This window comes from Muntiacus reevesi, chromosome 2 (assembly GCF_963930625.1).
Source record: "Muntiacus reevesi chromosome 2, mMunRee1.1, whole genome shotgun sequence".
Classification (NCBI taxonomy): Eukaryota; Metazoa; Chordata; class Mammalia; order Artiodactyla; family Cervidae; genus Muntiacus; species Muntiacus reevesi.
In genome coordinates this window covers 134,284,766-134,307,717 of record NC_089250.1, presented here as the reverse complement: position 1 = coordinate 134,307,717, position 22,952 = coordinate 134,284,766, and the positions used below count along the sequence as shown (strand labels likewise).

At 40.0% G+C, this 22,952-nt stretch overlaps 1 pseudogene; it reads right to left on the bottom strand.

The window, feature by feature from the left end:
• Positions 1-6,326: 6,326 nt before the first annotated feature.
• On the bottom strand, positions 6,327-6,815 carry LOC136157275 (large ribosomal subunit protein eL21-like; annotated as a pseudogene).
• Between the last annotated feature and the right edge of the window lie 16,137 nt (positions 6,816-22,952).

Sequence of the window (22,952 nt, the reverse complement as noted above, 5' to 3'; positions counted from 1 at the left end):
CCCATCAGGCTCCTCTGTCCATGGGATTTCCCAGGCAAGAATACTGGAGTGGGTTGCTGTGCCTTCCTCCAGGGGATCTGTGCAACCAGGGATCGAACCCTCATCTCTTATGTCTCCTGCATTGGTAGACAGGTTCTTTACCACTAGTACTACTGGGAAGCCCCAGTGAGTAAATATCCATCTCATAATCCCCACTTAACCAGGATAATCACAGGAGTTTTCAATACAACTTTAGTGATCTGTTTTTTAATTTATTTTATTATTGAAGGATAATTGCTTTACAGAATTTTGCTGTTTTCTGTCAAACCTCAACATGAATCAGCCATAGGTATACACACATCCCCTCCCTTTTGAAACTCCTTCCCATCTCCCTCCCCATCCCACTCCTCTAGGTTGGTACAGAGCCCCTGTTTGAGTTTCCTGAGCCATTTGGCAAATTCCTGATGGCTATCTATTTTACATATGGCAATGTAAGTTTCCATGTTACTCTGTCCATACATCTCACCCTCCGCTCCACTCTCCCCATATCCATAAGTCTATTCTCTATATCTGTTTCTTCATTGTGCCCTGTAAATGAATTCTTCAGTACCATTTTTCTAGATTCCATATATATGCATTAGAAAATGATGTTTATCTTTCTCTTTCTGACTCACTTCACTCTGTATATTAGGTTCTAGGTTCATCCACCTCATTAGAACTGACTCAAAGGCATTCCTTTTTATGGCTAAGTAATATTCCATTGTGTATATGTACCACAACTTCTTTATCTGTTCATCTGTTGATGGACATCTAGCTTGCTTCCATGTTCTACTACAGTAAACAATGCTGCAATGGACAATGTGATACATGTGTCTTTCAATTTTGGTTTCCTTAGGGTATATGCCTAGGAGTGGGATTGCTGGGTCATACGGTGGTTTTATTCCTAGTTTTTGAAGGAATCTCCATACCATCTTCCATAATGGCTGCATCAATTTACATTCCCACCAACAGTGCAAGAGCATTCCCTTTTCTCCACACCCTCTCCAGCATTTATTGTTTATAGACTTTTTGATGATGGCCATTCTGACTGGTGTGAAGTGATATCTCATTGTAGTTTGGATTTGCATTTCTCTAATAATGAGTGATGTTGAGCATCTTTTCATGTGTTTGTAAGCCATTTCTATGTCTTCTTTGGATAAATGTCTGTTTAGGTCTTTTCCCCACTTTTTTATTGGGTTGTTTGTTTTTCTGGTATTGAGTTGTATGAGCTGCTTATATATTTAGGAAATTAATTCTTTGGCAGTTGTTTCATTTGTTATTATTTTCTCCCATTCTGAGGGTTGTGTTTTCACCTTGCTTATAGTTTCCTTTCCTGTGCAAAAGCTTTTAAGTTTAATCAGGTACCACTTGTTTACTTTTGTTTTTATTTACATTACTCTAGGAGGTGGGTCATAGAGGATCTTGCTTCGATTTATGTCATCGAGTGTTCTGCCTATGTTTTCCTCTAAGTGTTTTATAGCTTCTGGTCTTACATTTAGGTCTTTAATCCACTTTGAGTTTATCTTTGTATATGGTGTTAGAAAGTGTTCTAATTTCATTCTTTTACATGGAGCTGTCCAGTTTTCACAGCACCATTTATTGAAGAGGTTATCTTTGCCCCATTTTGTATTGTATTGTATATTCTTGCTGCCTTTGTCAAAAAAACAAGGTGCCCATAGGTGCATGGGTTTATTTCTGGGATTTCTATCTTGTTCCATTGGTCTATATTTCTGTTTTTGTGCCAGTGCCATACTGTCTTGATGACTGTGACTTTGTAGTATAATCTGAAGTCAGAAAGGTTGATTCCTCCAGTTCCATTCTTCTTTCTCAAGACTGCTTTGACTATATAGGGTCTTTTGTGTTTTCATATGAATTGTGAAATGTTTTTGTCTAGTTCTGTGAAAAATGTCATTGATAATTTGATAGGGATCACACTGAATCTGTAGATTACATTTGGTAGTATAGTCATTTTCACAGTATCGATTCTTCTTACCCAGGAACATGGAACATCTCTCCATCTGTTTATGTCACCTTTTATTTTTTCAATAGTATATTATAATTTTCTGTGTACAATTATTTTGTCTACTTAGATAAGTTTATTCCTAAATATTTAATTATTTTTGTTGCAATGGTGAATGGGATTGATTCCTTAATTTCTCTTTCTGATTTTTCATTGCTAGTATATAGAAATGCAAGAATCACAGCAAGATCTTCTATGACCCACCTCCCAGAATATTGGAAATAAAAGCAAAAATAAACAAATGGGACCTAATGAAAATTAAAAGCTTTTGCACAACAAAGGAAACTATAAGTAAGGTGAAAAGACAGCCCTCAGATTGGGAGAAAATAATAACAAATGAGGAAACAGACAAAGGATTAATCTCAAAAATATACAAGCAACTCCTGAAGCTCAATTTCAGAAAAATAAACGACCCAATCAAAAAATGGGCCAAAGAACTAAACAGACATTTCTCCAAAGAAGACATACAGATGGCTAACAAACACATGAAAAGATGTTCAACATCACTCATCATCAGAGAAATGCAAATCAAAACCACAATGAGGTACCATTACACGCCAGTCAGGATGGCTGCTATCCAAAAGTCTACAAGCAATAAATGCTGGAGAGGGTGTGGAGAAAAGGGAACCCTCTTACACTGTTGGTGGGAATGCAAACTAGTACAGCCACTATGGAAAACAGTGTGGAGATTTCTTAAAAAACTGGAAATAGAACTGCCATATGACCCAGCAATACCACTTCTAGGCATACACACTGAGGAATCCAGATCTGAAAGAGACACGTGCACCCCAATGTTCATCGCAGCACTGTTTATAATAGCCAGGACATGGAAGCAACCCAGATGCCCATCAGCAGATGAATGGATAAGGAAGCTGTGGTACATATACACCATGGAATATTACTCAGCCGTTAAAAAGAATTCATTTGAATCAGTTCTAATGAGATGGATGAAACTGGAGCCCATTATACAGAGTGAAGTAAGCCAGAAAGATAAAGAACATTACAGTATACTAACACATATATACGGAATTTAGATAGATGGTGGCGATAACCCTATATGCAAAACAGAAAAAGTGACACAGAAGTACAGAACAGACTTTTGAACTCTGGGGGAGAACGTGAGGGTGGGATGTTTTGAAAGAACAGCATGTATATTATCTATGGTGAAACGGACCACCAGCCCAGGTGGGATACATGAGTCAGGTGCTCGGGCCTGGTGCACTGGGAGGACCCTGAGGAGTCGGGTGGAGAGGGAGGTGGGAGGGGGGATCGGGATGGGGAATACGTGTAACTGTATGGCTGATTCATGTCAATGTATGACAAAACCCACTGAAATGTTGTAAAGTGATTGGCCTCCAACTAATAAAATAATATTTTAAAAAAAAAAAAAGAAGTGCAAGTGATTTCTGTGCATTGATTTTGTATCCTGTAACTTTTCTAAATTCACTGATTAGCTCTAGTAATTTTCTGATACTATCTTTAGGGTTTTCTATGTATAGTAACATGTCATCTGCAAACAGTGAGAGCTTTACTTCTTCTCTCTCATTCTGGATTCCTTTTATTTCTTTTTCTTCTCCAGAAGTAGTTAGAACTTCCAGAACTATGTTGAATAATAGCGGTGAATTTGGACATCTTTGTCTTCTTCCTAATCTTAGGGGGAATGATTTCGGGTTTTCTTCATTGAGAATGATGTTTGCTGCAGGCTTATCATCAGTTCAGTTCAGTCGCTCGGTCATATCTGACTCTTTGCAACCCCATGGACTGCAGCAAACCAGGCTTCTCTATCCATCACCAACTCGTGGAGCTTACCCAAACTCATGTCATTGAGTCAGTGATGCCATCCAATCATCTCAGCTTCTGTCATCCCCTTCTCTTCCTGCCTTCAATCCTTCCCAGCATCAGGGTCTTTACTTTTCCAGTGAGTCAGTTTTTCATATTAGGTGGCCAACGTATTGGAGTTTCAGCTTCAGTATCAGTCCTTCCAATGAACATTCAGGACTGATTTCCTTTAGGATGGGCTGGTTGGATCTCCTTGCAGTCCAAGGGACTCTCAAGAATCTTCTCCAACACCACAGCTCAAAAGCATCAATTCTTCAGCTCTCAGCATTCTTTATAGTCCAACTCTCACATCCATACACGACTACTGGAAAAATCATAGCCTTGACTAGATGGACCTTTGTTGGCAAAGTAATGCCTCTGCTTTTTAATGTGCTAAGTTGGTCATAACTTTTCTTCCAAGGAGCAAGCATCTTTTAATTTCATGGTTGCAGTCACCATCTGCAGTGATTTTTGAGACCCCCAAAAATAGTCTCTTACTGTTTCCAGTGTTTCCCCATCTATTTGCCATTAATTGATAGGACCAGATGCCATGATCTTGCATTCCTGGAATAAACCCAACTTGATCATCGTATATGAGCTTTTTGATGTGTTTCTGAATTCTGTTAGCTAAAATTTTGTTGAGGATTTCTGCATCTATGTTCATCAGTGATATTGGCCTGTAGTTTTATTTTTGTGTGTTGTTGTCTGGTTTTGGTATCAGGGTGATGGTGGCCTCATAGAATGAATTTGGAAATGTTCCTTCCTCTGCAATTTTTTGAGTTTTAGAAGGAATAGGCATTCGCTCCTCTCTAAATGTTTGATAGAGTTCTGCTATGAAGTCGTCTGGTCCTTGGGTTTTGTTTTTTGGGATGTTTTTGTTTCTTTTTCATTTATTTCTGCTCAGATCTTTATGATTTCTTTCCTTCTACTAATTTTGGGGGGGAGGGAGTTGTTCTTTTTACAGTTGTTTTAGGTGTAAAGTTAGGTGGTCTATTCGATGTTTTTTCTTGTTTCTTGAAGTAGGGCTGTGTTGCTATAAACTTCCCTATTAGAACTGCTTTTGCTGCATCCCACAGGTTTTGAGTTGTAATGTTTTCATTGTCATTTGTTTCTAGAAATTTTTTTATTTCACTTTTTAGTTCTTCAGAAAGCTGTTGGTTGTTTAGAAGTGTATTGCTTACTCTCAATGTGTTTGTGTTTCTTACAGTTTTTTTTTTTTTCTTGAAATTGAGATCTAATCTCATAGCATTGTGGTCAGAGAAGATGCTTGATATGATTTCAATTTTTTTTAATTTACTGAGTTTTTATTTGTGACCCAAGATGTGGTCTATCCTGGAGAATGTTCCATGTGCACTTGAGAAGGTGTATTCTTCTGCATTTGGATGGAATATCCTGAAGATATCAATGAGATTCATCTCATCTAATGTGTCATTTAAGACTTGTGTTTCCTTATTCATTTTCTGTTTTGATGATCTGTCCATTGGTGTGAGTGGGGTGTTAAAGTCTCCTACTATTATTGTGTTACTGTCAATTTCTCCTTTTATGTCTGTTAGTCTTTGTCATGTATTGAGGTGCTCCTATGTTGGGTGCATAGATGTTTACAATTGTTATGTCTTCCTCTTTGATTGACCCTTGATCATTATGTAGTGTCCTTCCTTATCTCTTGTAATCTCTATTTTAAGGTCTGGTTTGTCTGATATGAGGATCGCTACTTCAGCTTTCTTTTGCTTCCCATTTGCATGAAATATATTTTTGCATCCTCTCACTTTCAGTTTATATGTGTCTTTAGGTCTGAAGTGGGTTTCTTGTAGACAGCATATATATGGGTCTTATTTTTGTATCCATTCAGCCAGTCTGTGTCTTTTGGTTGGAGCATTTAACCCACTTACATTTAAAGTAATTATTGATATATGTTCCTTTTTCTTAATTTTCTTAATTGTTTGGGGTTGATTTTGTAGATCTTTTTTCTTCTCTTGTGTTTTTTTGACTATATAAGTCCCTTTAACATTTGTTGTAAAGCTGTTTTTGTGGCACTGAATTCTCTTAACTTTTGCTTGTCTGAAAAGCTTTTTATCTCTCCATCAGTTCTGAATGAGATCCTTGCCGGGTACAGTAATCTTGGTTGTAGATTTTTCCCTTTCAGTACTTTAAATATATCCTGCCATTCCCTTCTGGCCTGCAGAGTTTCTGCTGAAACATCAGCTGTTAAATGTATGGGGTTTCCCTGTATGTTACTTGTTGCTTTTCCCTTGCTGCTTTTTTTTTTTTTTTTTTTTTTTTTTGGCAATTTATTTTTTTATTTTGGCATTATCTGGCAATTTATTAACCAATGGAACATACTGAACAACAAACTATCTTACATCTTTCAGGAAGAAGAAACACTTGATTTGAAAACACATCACCCACTGAATTTGGACACAACACCTCTACTCAATTAAGAGAAACATTTGTACAGTCCAGGTCTTTACTTTTACACCCAACAGGCCATAAATTCTTAGGGAATGGGCTTCAACAGTTCACGTTCCTTTCCATTGGTCCTCATGAAGTGTGCTTCTCTGGGTGGAACAGGCTGGTGCTTCAGCTGAACCCAAATCCCTTTTTTGGTTTCCTTCCTTTCCTGATCATTTTCCTTCACATGTTTCAGGAAGCTATCTAGGCTCTTAGAGTGCTTAATATGTTCAACAGTCACATTAATTCTCTTGGCAAGAATCTTGCCTTTAACTTATTTGTTTACAATGATGCCAAGAGCATGCTGGGTAACATTGTAGACTCTCCCAGTTTTGCCATGGCAACATTTGTGGGGCATTCCTTTTTGAACAGTACCCATTCCCTTGATATCTACAATATCACCCTTCTTGTAGATTTGCATGTATATGGCTAAAGGGACAACACCACACTTTCTAATAGGCCTAGAGAACATGTAGCAGGTGCCCCTCCTCTTCTTCTTTGTGTTGGTCATTTTGGCGAATTACTGGAAGATGGTGGCTCCAGCCAACAGGCTCCCTTGCTGCTTTTAATATTCCTTCTTTGTGTTTAGTCTTTGTTAGTTTGATTAATATGTGTCTTGGTGTGTTTCTCCTTGGGTTATCCTGTATGGAACTCTTTGCACCTCTTGGACTTGATTGACTATTTCTTTTTCCATGTTTGGAAATTTTCAACTATAATCTCTTCAAAATTTTTCTTATACCCTTTCTTTCTCTTCTTCTGGGACCAATATAATTTAAAAGTTGGTGCATTTGATATTGTCCCAGAGGTCTCTGAGACTATCCTCAGTTCTTTCCATTCTTTTTACTTTATTCTGTCTTCAGAATTTATTTCCACCATTTTATCTTCCAGCTCACTGATTCACTCTTCGGCTTCAGATGTTTTACTACTGATTTCTTCTAGAGTATTTTTAATTTCAGTAATTGCGTTGTTTGTCTCTGTATGTCTATTCTTTAATTCTTCTAGGTCTCTGTTATTTGATTCTTGCATTTTCCCCATTTTGTCTTCAAGGTTTTTGATCATCTTTACTATCATTATTCTGAATTCTTTTTCAGGTAGTTTGCCTATTTCCTCTTCATTTATTTTTACTTCTGTGTTTGTAATTTGTTCCTTCATTTGTGTAGTGTTTCTCTGCCTTTCCATTATTTTTTTTAACTTATTGTGCTTGAGCTCTCTTTTTCCCAGGCTTGAAGGTTGAATTCTTTCTTCCTTTTGGTTTCTGCCCTCCTAAGGTTGGTCCAGTAGTTTGTATAAGCTTCATATAGGGTGAGATTTGTGCTGTTTTCGTTTGTTTGTTCATTTGTTTTCCCTGTGATGGGAAAGGCTGAGTGAGGTGGTAATCCTGCCTGCTGACAACTGGGTTTGTATTTTTGTTTTGTTTGTTGTTTAGACGAGGCTTCCTGCACAGGGTGCCACTGGTGGTTGGGTGATGCCGGGTCTTGTAGTCAAGTTGTTTCTTTTGTGTGAGTTCTCACTATTTGATACTCCCTAGGGTTAGTTCTCTGGTAGTCCAGGGTCTTGGAGTCAGTGCTGCCACTCCAAAGGCTCAGGGGTTAATCTCAACATGAGACACAGAGACACAAGGTGGCAAATGCTGTTTGAAAAATGGTATCGATGGACTTGCTTGATTCAAGATTGTCATGAATCTTCAGTTTGTAAAAATCACATAATCTTAACTCTCCTCAGTCTTCATGCTTTCCTTTCATGAGCACTGAATGGCAAACAATGCTCAGACTGTCCTGTTGCAGACAGATACACCTTGTGACTTATTTCACAGAGCCAAATGGAGAGAAAGCATGTCTCCTGAAGGAAGACATAAAGCTCTCCTCCTTTTGTCCTGAAAAAAGACATCACATTCCTTTCCCCTCATCCATGACAGTGTTGAGGCTTGGATCCCCTTTCTCTGGTCTTCACTCTCCAGAGACGAAAGATTGACAAGAGCCACTGTTTCCAGTGATTTGGTTTTTAAATTAGTACTCATTTCAAGTCACAGAATCCAGCAAAGTGATCTTAAACATAAAGGAATCAGAAGGTAAAAGGGCACAAAACTCAAAGATGGAATGTAACCAACCCTATCTATCTGTCTGTCTGTCTGTCTCTGTCTCCCTCTCTCTCCTCTTTTGTGTCTCTTCTTTCTTCACTTTCTCATTCTAGTATGTTTTTGCTTTAATCCAAATGCTCACACTCTTTCTATCCTTCCTTCACTGAAAGGCTGCACAGGTCTCCACACTCTCCACCCAATATTGACTGGCTTCCTCTGGTTTTCCAGTCCATATAGCAGGAAAAAAAAAAACATGGTTACCCTGAGCTCCTGAGTTTAAAGTCACAATTACAACTACCAAAAGAGAGACTGAAGACTACCTGGTCCAGCTTGGGTTACTTGCCCCATCACATACCTGCCAGGGGCCACCCTTACAGTATTTTGAAGAGTAGATGAGATGGGGGTTGGGGAGGGCGGGCAGAAGGGAGAGGATGAAAGGTAGACAACCTGTGTCTATTACATCTGGGAAATTGCTTAAACAGAAAAAAGATTCACTTGACTGATTACACATGTGTTATTCATTCCATGACTATTACCAACCTAAATATGGCTTCAGGCTAGACTGTAATAAGAAAACAGTACCCATGGCAAAAAGTGTTCATTCCCCTCTTTTCAACTAAACATGGGGACAAAAGCATCAGGAGAGAAGGTAAGAAACAGTTACTCAAACACAATTAATAATCATTAATAATTAATAATCATCCCACCTACTGTGATTCTACCTTTATTTTTAATAAGCTAAAGACTCAAGGGTTGCATATTTTTCAGTGTTTTTTTTTTTTAATTTCTTTCCAAGCATTCCACAATTATTTCTCAAATTACCCTTCAGGAGAAGCTTGACTCTACAGGGGAGTTTCTTTATTCTCTCATCACATTTCACAGTATGATCCCAATACACCCCAAGGTTCACCCATATTCCAATCATACAGAATGTCGTGCCCCTCCCAGACTGATGGGATATACTTATGCTGAAAGTTAGTAATTATTTATCTGAAATTCAAACTTGACTGGTGGCACTCTATTTTTATTACTCAATCTGGCAACCCTACCCAGATCACACTCTGTGCTTTCAGACCTGCTTGTCATTGTCACATGACCCTTTCCCTTAGGTTACACTTCACCAGTCCCCTCGCCTTGGCAAACTTAGTTTTCAAGAACCACCTCAAATGCCCTTTTCTCTGTAAAGCCTTCCCTATTTTTCTCAGGCAGTTTAGATCACCGTGCAATATTTTCACAACTGACTATTAAAGACTTGCAACAGTGAAGTGACTGCTTGTCTTCCCTGCTGACCATGAGCTTTCCAAGGGCCCTGCTGGGTCTGGGTATCTTTGTATCTTCATGCTTGGTATGTAGGAGATACTTAATAAATGTTTTTGATCGAATGAATTAATTAATTTTTTGGTAAATGAACTACTGCTGTGCTATGAACAGCCCTCCTACTCCTATTTCCCCTCACCACACTGATTCATCTTCTAAAAACAATATTTTTCAGACCTTAGGCCATTTCTGAGTTGGAAGAAAAATCAATTGGGTGCGTAAAAGCCAGCATGAAATAGAACAGAGTGAAGTAGCATAGAGAGAGGTGAAGTGTAGTCAAATGGAATGGAAAATAGAGGGCAGCTCTAATAGTAAGGCTGAGTCGTGTTCTATTAAAATTCAGGTATGTGTGTGTGTGTGTACTAGGTTTTGGTGTAAAATGTATTTCTTATTACAACATGGTCAGAGGAGTATGAAAACCCCTACCCTGTTAGGAGCATGAGCTGTGAGTTGTGATTCTTGGCACCCCCTCAAACTTATTCAATGACTCCCCATTTCCTCCACTCAGGGTCTTCTATAATCTGGGTCCAACCTATTGCTTCACCCTCTCTTACCACTAACTCCACAAGCCATCCACCTCAGATAAATGACTTACTGTTTGCCCATCCTACCCCCCAAATGAACAAGATAAACACTCTGCTTTATTAATTTTGTGTACCTTCTCCCACAGTCAGCCCTCCACCCCTGCCATCCCTGACGGCTTGTTGAGCTGTGCCCTGAAGACCATGAGGTCTGTGCTTGCCCAGCTTCAAGACCCAAGAAAGAGACTGGAGTCATCAAAAGAGATTAACGGATGGGGGAACTTACACATCTGAAGAAAGGGCCTGGAGCGACACTTCACAGTGTGCTGCAGACAGCGGCAGAACATGGTGGCAGTCTGCCAGGGGTAGAGGGGAGGGAAGAGTTACCAGTTATAGGGGACTTGATGGCAGGTGGGCTCGTTACTTACCAGGGAAACCAGCAGAGGAGCATGCCCCTCACCGCCCTTTTGGTAAGAAAAATCACCAGCAGAGACCTGGGGCAAATACACAGGAAGGTCATTCAGCTGTGTAGGGTTTAGGTGAAGCAGGCACTGGCTGGGTGGGAGATGCAGCTGTCTCGAGTGGCCTGACCATATGTGGCTTCTCTCCACTTTTATTTTTTTTCATAGAATGAACTAGCTTCCTGACATTCAATTCAAACTCCTGCTTCCTTAGCCCCTCCACAAAATCACCTAAAACAAATCAAATCCTGTAATAGTCACCTTGCAATACCCTCTTACTGAGAAGTCCCTCGGGCCCTTATGATGGGCTTTCTCCCTTGCTACTGCTGCTGCTAAGTCACTTCAGTCACGTCCGACTCTGTGCGACCCCATCCCTGGGATTCTTCAGGCAAGAACCCTGGAGTGGGTTGCCGTTTCCTTCGCCAATGAATAAAAGTGAAAAGTGAAAGTGAAGTCACTCAGTCATGTCCGACTTTTCGAGACCCCATGGACTGCAGTCTACCAGGCTCCTCCGTCCATGGGATTTTCCAGGCAAGAGGACTGGAGTGGGGTGCCATTGCCTTCTCCGTCCCTTCCTGCAGTGAGTAATAAGTCCAACTGGTACAATGTGATATGTTCCCGGTGATTTTGGCTAGAAAGCATTGACCCCTGGCTCATGGCAAGAACATACCTAATGTTTGCTGAAAAATTGAATTAGGATTTTTGTACATGTTCTTGAAAAACATGCACCATGTTTTTCACATGATGAAAATTATCTGGATTGTGTGGCAAGTGTTATTTGGAAAGCACAGAGTGAGAAGTTGGTTATGTACACAGTCTAGGTTACATGTGTCAGATTTGCACACAAAAAAAGTGTCAGGCCTCAAGTTCTTTTAATTGGCTATGGCTTATTCTCTCAGTCACACAAATGACAAATCCCTCGAATTGTTAGCCCCAGTACTCCATGACGGTTCCATAAGCCACAGAAAACTGAAACTGGAATCTAGAAAAATGGTTCTGATGAACCTATTTGCAGTGCAGTAGTAGAGACACAGATGTAGGGAATGGACTGAGGGACACAGAGGGGGAAGGAGAGGGTGGGGTGAACTGGGAGAGCAGCACTGACATATACACACCACCGTGGGTAGAACAGATACCTGCTGTGTAGCACAGGTTGCTCAGCCCAGTGTTCTGTGATGACCTAGAGAAGTGGGATGCAGGGGCAGGAGGGAGACTCAAGAAGGAGGGGATATACATATACACAAAGCTGATTCACACTGTTGTATAGCAGAAACTAACACAACATTGTAAAGTAATTATATGCCAATTAAATTTTTTTTTAAATCTAACTGAAACAAACAAATGCATTTAGAGGCTTTGGTGTTTTGTCTTTTTAACTACCTTAAAGATTGAGGGCAGGAGGAGACGGGGACGACAGAGGATGAAATGGTTGGATGGCATCACCGATTCGATGGACATGGGTTTGGGTGGACTCCGGGAGTTGGTGATGGACAGGGAGGCTTGGCGTGCTGCGGTTCATGGGGTCGCAAAGAGTCGGACACGATTGAGCAACTGAACTGAACTGAACTGAACTGAAAGCCTTTTGACGAGAGATGTAGGGTATAAAAATAACACAAATGCTTTACCTTTGTGTTTCACCTCATAGATTTCAAAGTTCTCTAACATCAGTCACTTTCTGGCGATGTTCAAACCCACTAGTCATGACTAAAAGTGGCTTCTTTAACATTTGTGTTCATACTGAAAAGAAAGCATTGTAAATCCAGGAAATGAATGTTTTCTTTTTCAAACACCCCTACATGTTTTCACAAATGCTGAAAATCAACTTATAAGCTGAAAATCAACATATAATCAAATTACATGTAATGTGCTCAATTTACTAATATAAATTCTAAACTCATCATCTCCTCTCCTCTCAGTTGGCAATGCATAGCAGAGGGCTAAAATATGATATACTTTTAAAAATCAAATAATAACTAGGGACTTCACTAGTGGTCCAATAACTAAGACTCCACACTCCCAATGCAGGGGGCCTGGGTTTGATCCCTGGTCAGGAAAACAGATCCTACATGCTGCAACTGAAAAAAACATATATGTATATATATATCCTGTGTGCCACAGCTAAAAACCCCATGGGCCACAACTAAGACCCAGTGCAGGCAAATAAGTATTTTTTTTAAAACTCAAATACTAAGTTTCTACTACATATATCTTCTTATTTAATCTTCAGACCTACCCAGCAATGCAATATGAGATATACACTAAAATTAAACAATATTTCCATAATGGACTGAATTATTTCTGCTTCCCCTCCAATTCATATGCTGAAGTCCTAAACCCCCAATGTGACTGTATTTGGAGATAAGGCCTTTAAGGAAATAATTAGGGTAGGATAAGGTCATAAGGGTGAGGCCCTAACCCTCTAGGACCAGTGTCTTTACAAGAAGAGGAAAAGACAGCAGCAACATCTTTCTCTGTGTGCACACACAGAAGAGAGCCATGTGAAGACACAGTCTTCAAGCCTAGCAGAAAGGTCTCATGCACCAATCTCAATAGTACCGTAGTCTAGCCTCCAGAACTGTGAAAAAATAAATTTCTTGTGTTTAAACCAGTCGGGCATCAGTATTCTGCTTGGAGTCCAAGTAGGCCAATATGAATTCTAAAGTCAAAAAGATGATAAATGGTAAAGAAGGGATTTAAAAGTGATCTCTGGACACCAAGTTTAGTATTCTAATACACCATGCAAAAGTACTTGTTAATGTCACTTTCAACCTGACTTCAGACTAAGCTCTGCATTTTCCAGCAACTCAGAGAGGTGAAATGAAAGCTGTTCCCTTTGTACACATATACAATGACATGCTGGTGTTTCAGTGTAACTGTTCTCATTGGAAGTGACTGAGACCAAGACTGTAGCTCAGCCTGCTGGAATTCAAGTTTGCCCAGCATCAGAAAGTACCCCTACCTTCTCTTACTTTCATTTTAACCTGACCTGGTGGCAGCAGCCCTGAGGCCACAGGCTGTCCCACGGATAGGTTGGGATTCAAGTTTTGTGTCAAGATCTACCCAGACTTTCTTCTTGTTTTCTTTTGCCCTTTGCTCAGGGCCCTGAGGCTAGAATCTGTAACACAGAATGGCCAGAATCCAATTTTGTTCTAGTGTCAGGATGTAACACAACAGTATTTCTTCTTTCAGTTTAACTTTACCCAGTGGTAGCGATCCTAAGGCTGGGGGCAGAAACGTAGACCAGTCAAATCCAAGCTTGGTCATTGGGATTCACCATCCCTCTCCTCACTGTAATGTTAGCTCTTTATAAATAACAGGGGCTTCCCAGGTGGCTCAGTGGTAAAGAAACCACCTGCTAATGGGAGTTCAATCCCTGGGTCAGGAAGGTCCCTGGAGAAGTAAATGGCAACCCACTCCAGTATTCTTGCCTAGGAAATCCCATGCACAGAGGAGCCTGGCAGGCTGAGTCCATGGGGGTCACAAAAGGATTGGACACGACCTAGTGACTAAACAACAACAACGAAAAACAATAACCAAAGAACTGATTACTTTACATTTCTTTACTACTTTACATTTCTTTATGCATCCAGTGAGCTAACTCCTTAGGAGATGGATTCATCATTTCAACATTCTATTGGTAGCTTTTTCAGCATTCTATTGTATTTACCTCCAGTAACTGATTACGCACAGTTGTACCACCTATCACCCATTCTACCCTACGGGGGGGTGGCCCCACAGCCATTCAGAAATCAAAGGTTTGTCAAGCCCTGATCTCTCATCCTTTTTATTCCCAAACTGCCTGTTTCAGTGAGTCAGGGTCATTATCCTGAATCCCACTTCTCCTAACACCAACTACTTGCAATTGGCCCAAAGATGAGGTTTAATGGTAGAGTGCTTCAGAGTGCCAAGTCTCCCCAAATTTCTGACACTGCGTACCAGAATAGAGTCCAAATGTAAAGTTAAAGAGTATAGCTCCCGTGGCTGTCCTCACTTACGACACAAACTGAAATTCAGGGGGTTTCCAAAAGCCACCCTCAGACTTGATCATATATTGAAAGGACTCACAAAACTAACTGAAAGCTTAGACTCATGGTTATAGTTTATTACAGGGAAACAATGAATATTAAAATTAGCCAAATGAAGAGACACATAGGGAAGAGTCTGGGAATTTTCCAAACATAAAGTTTCTTTGCCCTCAAGACATATTATCCTCCCATCACTGATGTGTGACAGTATGAATGGAGCATGGCCAAAAGGGAAGCTCACCCAGTCTTCACTGATCAGAGTTTTTATAGATACTTCATATGAAGGCATAATTAACTGATTGGCCATGTGGTTGAACTCAGCATTCAGCTCTCTCCCTCATCTCAGCAGGGCAGATATCAAGGAGCCCAAAGGGCTCACCAGGAGACACTTCAATAGCATACTATCCAGTGTGACACTAAATAAAAAAGACATTCCTATCACTCAGAAAATCCCAAGGGGATTAGCTGTTACCTCCTAGGAGACAGGGACAAAGGTCAGACCTCTCTTTGGGCAAGGCTAAGTTTGCCACTGCAGTCCTTTCATCTGCTCGTACCTTACAGATATGGCTAACAAAGGCAGTTACAGTGAAAAATAAAACTAGTAGCCACACAGAGAGTATGAGGCGCTGCACACTCAGTCTTGTCTAATTCTCAACATAACCCTGAAAAGTTGGTGTTATCGGTCCCTTTCCACAGATGAGAAAATCTGAGGCTCAGAGAAGTTGCCCAAAGTTTTAGAGAGGGAAAATAACAGATCTCACCAAGTTGACACAGCATACCCCTTGCACTATTACATCCATCTTGCCAACATATTCACTCATTCCTTCTCCAAACATTTATTTTATGTCTACTTAGTGCTAGGAACTGTTCTCGGTGCTAGAGGTACAACAAAGAACAAAACAGACAAAAATCACTGCTCACGTGGAATAGATATTCTAATGGGAACAGGATAGAAAAATAATCAATAATCAATGATCAAAAATAATACACATTTTGATATATTTGATAAATACATTCCATAACAAGCAAATTGTTATCAGTATTACATATTAAAAATGCACCTATTAAAAATGTAGACTGAACTATTTATGGATAAAATAAGATTGCAACACTGTTGATAATTATAACTGTTGGATATTAGATATGTGAGAAAAGGCCTTTATACTAATCTTTTCAGTTCTGTATATGTTTAAATTTTTACATAATGCAAAGTTTTAAAAAAGAAAGAAAACAATGGATTGAGGGTGGCAGATAGCTCTTGTAACACACCTTATAAGACCAAAGATGTACATCAGGGAAGGCCTCACTAAGAAGGTAACACTAGAGCAAATACTTGCAGGAGGTGAGGGAGAGGGTTCTGTGGCTCCAGGGAAAGGAGAGTCCAGGCATAAGCAGGAGCTAGAGCAGAGCATGAGGTGGGAATGTGTCTGGCAGGGCATATTCAAGGAAGAAGGTGGTCCAGCTTTGGGGAAAGAATGACCAATTGATAAAGCAGTGGGAGGTGACATCAGAGAGTTAAACAGGGATGGGTGGGGAGGAGAGGAAATGTATATCCAGGGCCAAAGCCAACAAACAATTCATACCAAACCATTTAAGGATACCTAGAAACCAGGACTTCCCTGGTGGTCCAATGTCTAAGACTCTGCACGTCCAATGTAGGGGGCCTGGGTTCAATCCCTGGTCAAGAAACTACATCCTACATGCTGCAACTAAAGATCCTGCATGAAGCAGGGAAGATCGAAGATCCCAAGTGATGAAAGTAAGACCAGTCAGTTCCGTTCAGTCACTCAGTCGTGTCCGACTCTGCGACTGCATGAATCGCAGCACACCAGCCCTCCCTGTCCATCACCAACTCCCAGAGTTTACTCAAACTCATGCCTGTTGAGTTGGTAATGCCATCCGGCCATCTCATCCTCTGTTGTCCCCTTCTCCTCCTGCCCCCAATCCCTCCAGCATCAGGGTCTTTTCCAATGAGTCAACTCTTCAAATGAGGTGGCCAAAGTACTGGAGTTTCAGCTTCAGCATCAGTCCTTCCAATGAACACCCAGGACTGATCTCCTTTAGGAAGGACTGGTTGGATCTCCTTGCAGTCCAAGGGACTCTCAAGATTCTTCTCCAACACCATAGTTCAAAAGCATCAATTTTTTGGCACTCGGCTTTCTTCACAGTCCAACTCTCACATCCATACATGACCACTGGAGAAACCATAGCCTTGACCAGATGGACCTTTGTTGGCAAAGTAATGTTCAAGGTCAATGTCCACATTCAAGGTCAGGAGGGGCGGCCGTGAGAAGATACCCCTCTTCCAAGGTAAGGAGCAGCGGCTGCACTTTGCTGGAACAGCCATGAAGAGATACCCCATGCCCAAATAAGACCAGACGCAGCCAAATAAATATTTTTTTAAAAAAGAAGAATACCTACAAACCAACAAGAAAAATGCAGGCAACCCAAAAGAAAAATAGGCAAAAGACTTGATTGGGCATTTTACAGAAAAGAAAAGAGCCAGTAAGCATATGAAAAAGTGTTCTACTTTATTAGGCATCAGGGAAATGCAAATTAAAACCACAATGCTACACCTCCACACCCACAGAAAGATTAAAATTAAAGGGCTAGTATTGGCAGGTGTGTAAATTGGTATAAATTGCAATGTCTGCTAAAACCAAAAACTGTACTGTAGCCCTCTTAAGCAATCCATCCCATTTGCAGGTGTATATCCAACAGAAAACCATAAAGGTTCATGGAATACAGGAGAGGGACGTTCAGAGCAGCACTTCTTAACAGCCCAAACTGAGCCAAGACCTATCCAACGCCCAGGGACAGCAAAATGGACAAACAATGGGTTACACTTCAGCATTTAGAATAGCAAATGAAAGAAATGAATCTCATAAAAACATCGAAAAAAGGAAGCAGACACAATGGGTCTAACACTGTGTGAGTCCAGTTATGTAAAGTTCAAAAACAAGCAAACCTAATCTGTGCTGTTAGAAGACACAGCAGTGGTTATCATTGTGGAGAAAGTGACTGGATTGGGGCTTGTGGGGGGTGAGGGGAGGGGAGCTGATGACATCCTGTTTCTTGATCTGAATGCTGTTTAAGTTGAGTTTAATCTGTAAACAGTCACCAAGCAGCACACATGATTTATGTACTTTTCTGTATCTATACTGTCAATAAAACGTTCTTTATTTTTTATTTTTTTTTAAATATTATTTTATTAGTTGGAGGCCAAAGAACTAAACAGACATTTCTCCAAAGAAGACATACAGATGGCTAACAAACGCATGAAAAGATGCTCAACATCACTCATCATCAGAGAAATGCAAATCAAAACTAAAACGTTCTTTAAAAAAATCATGCACGGGTGTCTTGGTTTCCTCCTCTGAGCCACTGGTGACAACACCCAGATGCCCTTACTCCCTCATCCCAAGCCAAATAAGAGGCACACAGAGCACAGTGGATTGTTGACTTAAAAAGAGTAGATGGCATGTTTCCTCAACTCACAGCTGTAACTTCTACATTTAAAGATGCTGAAATTTTGACTCATGTTTGGAGGATGCTAGTGGAGGAGAGGAGTGTGAGCACCCGTGGCTCAGGGCAGTAGGAAAGCAGAGAGGGTGAAGGCAGGGTCCACCAGAAGAGTGCTCTGTGTGACTGGTTACCAGGAGGGTGCTGTCCACAGAGACTTACAAGCAGAAAACCTGCTCTTGGATGCAAACACGAACCTCGGACTTTGGCTTCAGCAACAAATTCACTTTTTACAACAAGCTGGACATCTTCTGGGGTGGTCCCCCTCAGGCTGCCCCAGAACTCTTCCAGGTAAGAACCATAGGAAGTCATCCTGTCCACAGTGTGATGGATTCTGACCTTTCCAAGGATGGAAACTCAAGAAGCTATAGATGCAGGTTCTGAGCAGAATACATCACATTCCATTCTTGTCAAAGGAACATGAAAATCTGCTAGAGAAATTTCCCATTCTCGATCTCATCAAGAGAGACAGTTTAGAGCAGATTGTGAAGGATCCTTGGATTATTGTGAGTCACGGATATGAGCAACTAAAGCTCTACATGGAGCCACAAGGACTCTGGGCAGACTGATTTCATGGCATCCACGGTTACACATGGAGATGGAGATCCAGGACTCACTAATAGGCCAGAAACAGGAAGTCATGTTCCAATATCACTCCTGGGTTATAAGAGATTCGAGCTGGAGGGCTGCCCAGTCACCCTGAAGCCTCAGCCCTCAGCCTATCTAACAACAGCTCTCCTTCCCTCCCCCCAGGTGTGGTGATAGGGTGCCCGCCAACTGTAAGCAGCACATCCCCACCTCTAACTGCTACTAAGAACACTCAGAGGAGGAAGGCAGATCTGGGGAAGGATCAGGAGACAGGGCGGAGGGCCACAGCACAGTCAGGGGATGATGATGGAGCAGCTGCCAGTGCAGCCAAACCAGGACCCACCGCTGTGCAGGCAGTGGGACTTGTGGGTAGGAAGGGTGGCTTCCCTACCCCCATGAACCCCTTGTCTCCATGGCCTCCAGAAGCATTGCCTCCAGATCCTCCATCCAGGGACCCCAGAAGTGGCTGCTCTGAGCTGAGGCCATGCTCACCTACCTGGACCAGCCCTCAGCCAGGCCCAGTGTCTCCTGGGAGCCCTGATCCCGCCAGGGCCTCTTCTTCTCCTCCATCCAGTGTGAAGGCACGATGCTCTGGAAGATAAACACAGGCAAAGCCAGTGAGAACACACAGCTGTTTACTCAGAGCCTAAACATCCAAGGGACTGCAGGTGCAATACACAAGTGTCCATAAAATAAATATCATATGGGAACCAGTGAAAGTTCAATGATTATAAAATTACCAGACTGATTTCCTTCTGAGGCTTTAATTCAGAAGGAAACTCAAAAGAAAAAGTATACAAATGTTCCATTTGTGTTTGAGCCTCCTAAAAAACTATCTTAAATGATTAACATTCATTTGGATATTTGTTTGAATAATACTGGCAACATGATAAAAATATTTACTGTAAAATAGATATACCTTCATACACATATGGCTTCCTTGGTGGCTCAGCAGTAAAGAATCTGCCTGCAGGAGACACAGGCCTGATTCTTGGGTCAGGACGATCCCCTGGAGGAGGAAATGGCAACACCCTACAGTATTCTTGCCTGGGGAATCCCCTGGACAGAGGAGCCTGGTAGGTCACAAAGAGACACGACTTTGCGACCAAACAACAATGACATATACACATATAGATAGGGGTATACACAGACAGAGAGAAAGAAAAGAGAAAGAAATGCTAGAACCCTGACAATATTTTTTAATACCCACTTTAATCCAGCTATACCTAGAGCTAAATAAACTCAGCATTCCCAAGTATTTATACAAATTAATTACCATTTTGATTTCAGTTAATTTGAGATGAGTTTCCATCACTTGTATCCAAGAAATTCTAGAATAAAAAATGTATGTATTTAAATGTTATTGGTACTTAACATCTGTTGATTCTATTAGTTTAGACTAATAGGCATAAATGGATTTATATGAGGGAACTTTAATATAAGTAAATGAGGTAATAAAAACAGAAGTGATTTTAGATGTCTTATATCCTGATATCTAGAGCTATGACAAATTTTATACTTTAAATTTTTCCATAGTTTTTAAAGTTTAGTTTTTCCTATTGTGTGTGAGTGGGGCACAAGCATGTTTAACAAAAAGAAGAAAAAGGTCTGCTGTATTTTGAAAAATTATTTTTAAGTTCCAAGAAAGACAGGTTCTATTCACTCCTGGAAAGGAACTTGTTTTGACACAGATTTAATGCCAGTGTATGAAAGAATAGATTTAAAAAATTAAGCTATTTATAATATATAAGGGGGGGAAATGAGCTAGAGAGATTAAATTTGCAATTTAAATAGAGAGAGTAATAGCATACAATTAAGGCTCAACTACCATTCGATGCCCTCTTTGCCTCAATACACACACACACACACACATACACACACACACACATACACACACACGCGTGCATGCAAATGCTTATATGCATGGCCAAACAGCTCCTTTGCTAATAAGGATTCTAGGACACTATATGAGCATTAAATAGTGTGTAAAAATGTGTATAGGAATTTTATGAGACATTTCGCACTAATCATCAAAAAACAAACAAGGACACTTACCTTCACTTCCCTCCTGGTAAGTCCTACAATGACAGTAAAAGGAATAATTTACAAGGTCAAAACACAAGGATAAGCAGAAGTGGCAGGAAGACAATAGCAATAAAAGTTTGGAAGAATGTGTTATGTGTGAATGACTAGCAACTTGTTAGCAAATGTGAGGAAGCCAGAACCTAACCAGCAGTGGCAGAGTGAGCAAGATAAGCTCTTTCGGGCTGCAGGCCCTGGGAAGCTCTGAATGGGAGGCATCAAGGACCTGTGGCGGATCAGGTGGGTGGAAAATCGGAGTCACTAAGCAAAGAAAACACAATACACAGTAAACAGAAGACAATTCTATAAGAAAGGAGACGTAATCTTAATCTATACTAAATCAGCTGTGAATCATACAGTGTCAAAATAAGCACTGAAAATTGATATAGTAATGAAATATTTCTAGATTAGGAAGATTGGAAAAGGGGATATGTGCCCAATTATAAGAAAGTCAATTCATCTTCAATAGTAGGAAGGAAAGAGAAAAGAAATACATTGCACTATTAAGAAATAGTATTAGACAAGTGAACTTATACACAGAACAGAAATAGACTCACAGACACAGAAAACAAATTTATGGTTACCAAAGGGGAAAGGGGAGCAGAGAGGAAGGGATAAATTAAGAGTTTGGAATTAGCAGATACACAGTACTGTATATAAAACAGATAAACCACAAGGACCTACTCTATAGCATAAGGAAATATATTCAATATATTATAATAACCTATAGTGGAAAAGAATCTGCAAAAGATACATGTATGTGTGTATTCACTTTGTTGTATACCTGAAAATAACACAACACTGTAAATCATCTACACTTTAAAAAATAAATAGTATTACAGACATGTTAAAGAAATGTGAAGCTAAAGGAGGAAACAGTTAAAAGAGATGTAAGTTGTTGTCTTTGGGGAGTGAGAATCAGTAGTGATAAAGACTAGAACAGAATGCTAGCTTGCATTATGACATTAACTTTTTTACTCCATGATGGAGAACATATGCTACTTTAATGAAGTTAAATTAAAGGAACTATAAGCATTGCTAAGTGTTAATATACTTACTTGAAGAATTTTCTATTTTTCTGAGTATGTATTAAACTTGTAAAGGTTTAGAAAGTGCAAAAATGGATTTGCACATTAGAACACTTAGAACCCATGAAATGTGCTTGTGGGACATTAAAGAGATTGAGTAGACTCTAAGGTCAAAGTGAAATTCTAACAAGATGATGAGAAATACTTCAAAAAGAGGAAAATGAATGAAAATGAGGAAAGTGAAAAATGCTAAGTCTAATCGAACAGAAGTGCCAGATACAACCAATATGTTATAGTCTGTATGGGAGAATATAAAACAGGATATAAATATGAGCTCTCCATAATAAAACACTGAGAAAGGAGTAAAACAAGAGAATCAAGAGAATAAATATAATATTTTATGAATAACTATTCAGTTCAGTTCAGTTCAGTCACTCAGTCTTGTCCAACTCTTTGGGACCCCATGAATCGCAGCATGCCAGGCCTCCCTGTCCATCACCAACTCCCGGAGTTTACTCAAATTCATGCCCATCGAGTTGGTGATGGCATCCAGCCATATCATCCTCTGTCGTCCCCTTCTCCTAACTATTATGACTTGTTAAAGTGGTATATATTAGGTTAGATATAGTATATGAAAAGCCTTGAAGATATTTTAAAGTCTATTAGCAGAAAATTACCCTCCCCCAAAATTGACTATGCCTTTCATGAATTCTTCTTTTTTGTGCATTTTGTTTTATATTTTTATTTTTTTAATTATGAAAGTATGATAACACCTTTACAGAAGACTTGAAAAATACAGAACAAGGTTATATACAATTCCACTATATTTTTTAAGTAGATAAGCATTTTTGGTTGGAGTTTCAACATAAAACTCTCAAAAATTAATGAATATATAGAGAAGTAGAAGGATCTAGTAGAACCTGAAAAGCACTGTGGACCAATTCAACATAATTAAGATTTATACAATTTTCACACAACAGTAGGATACAAAGTCTATTCAAGTTCCCATAGACTGTAAACTAGGAGA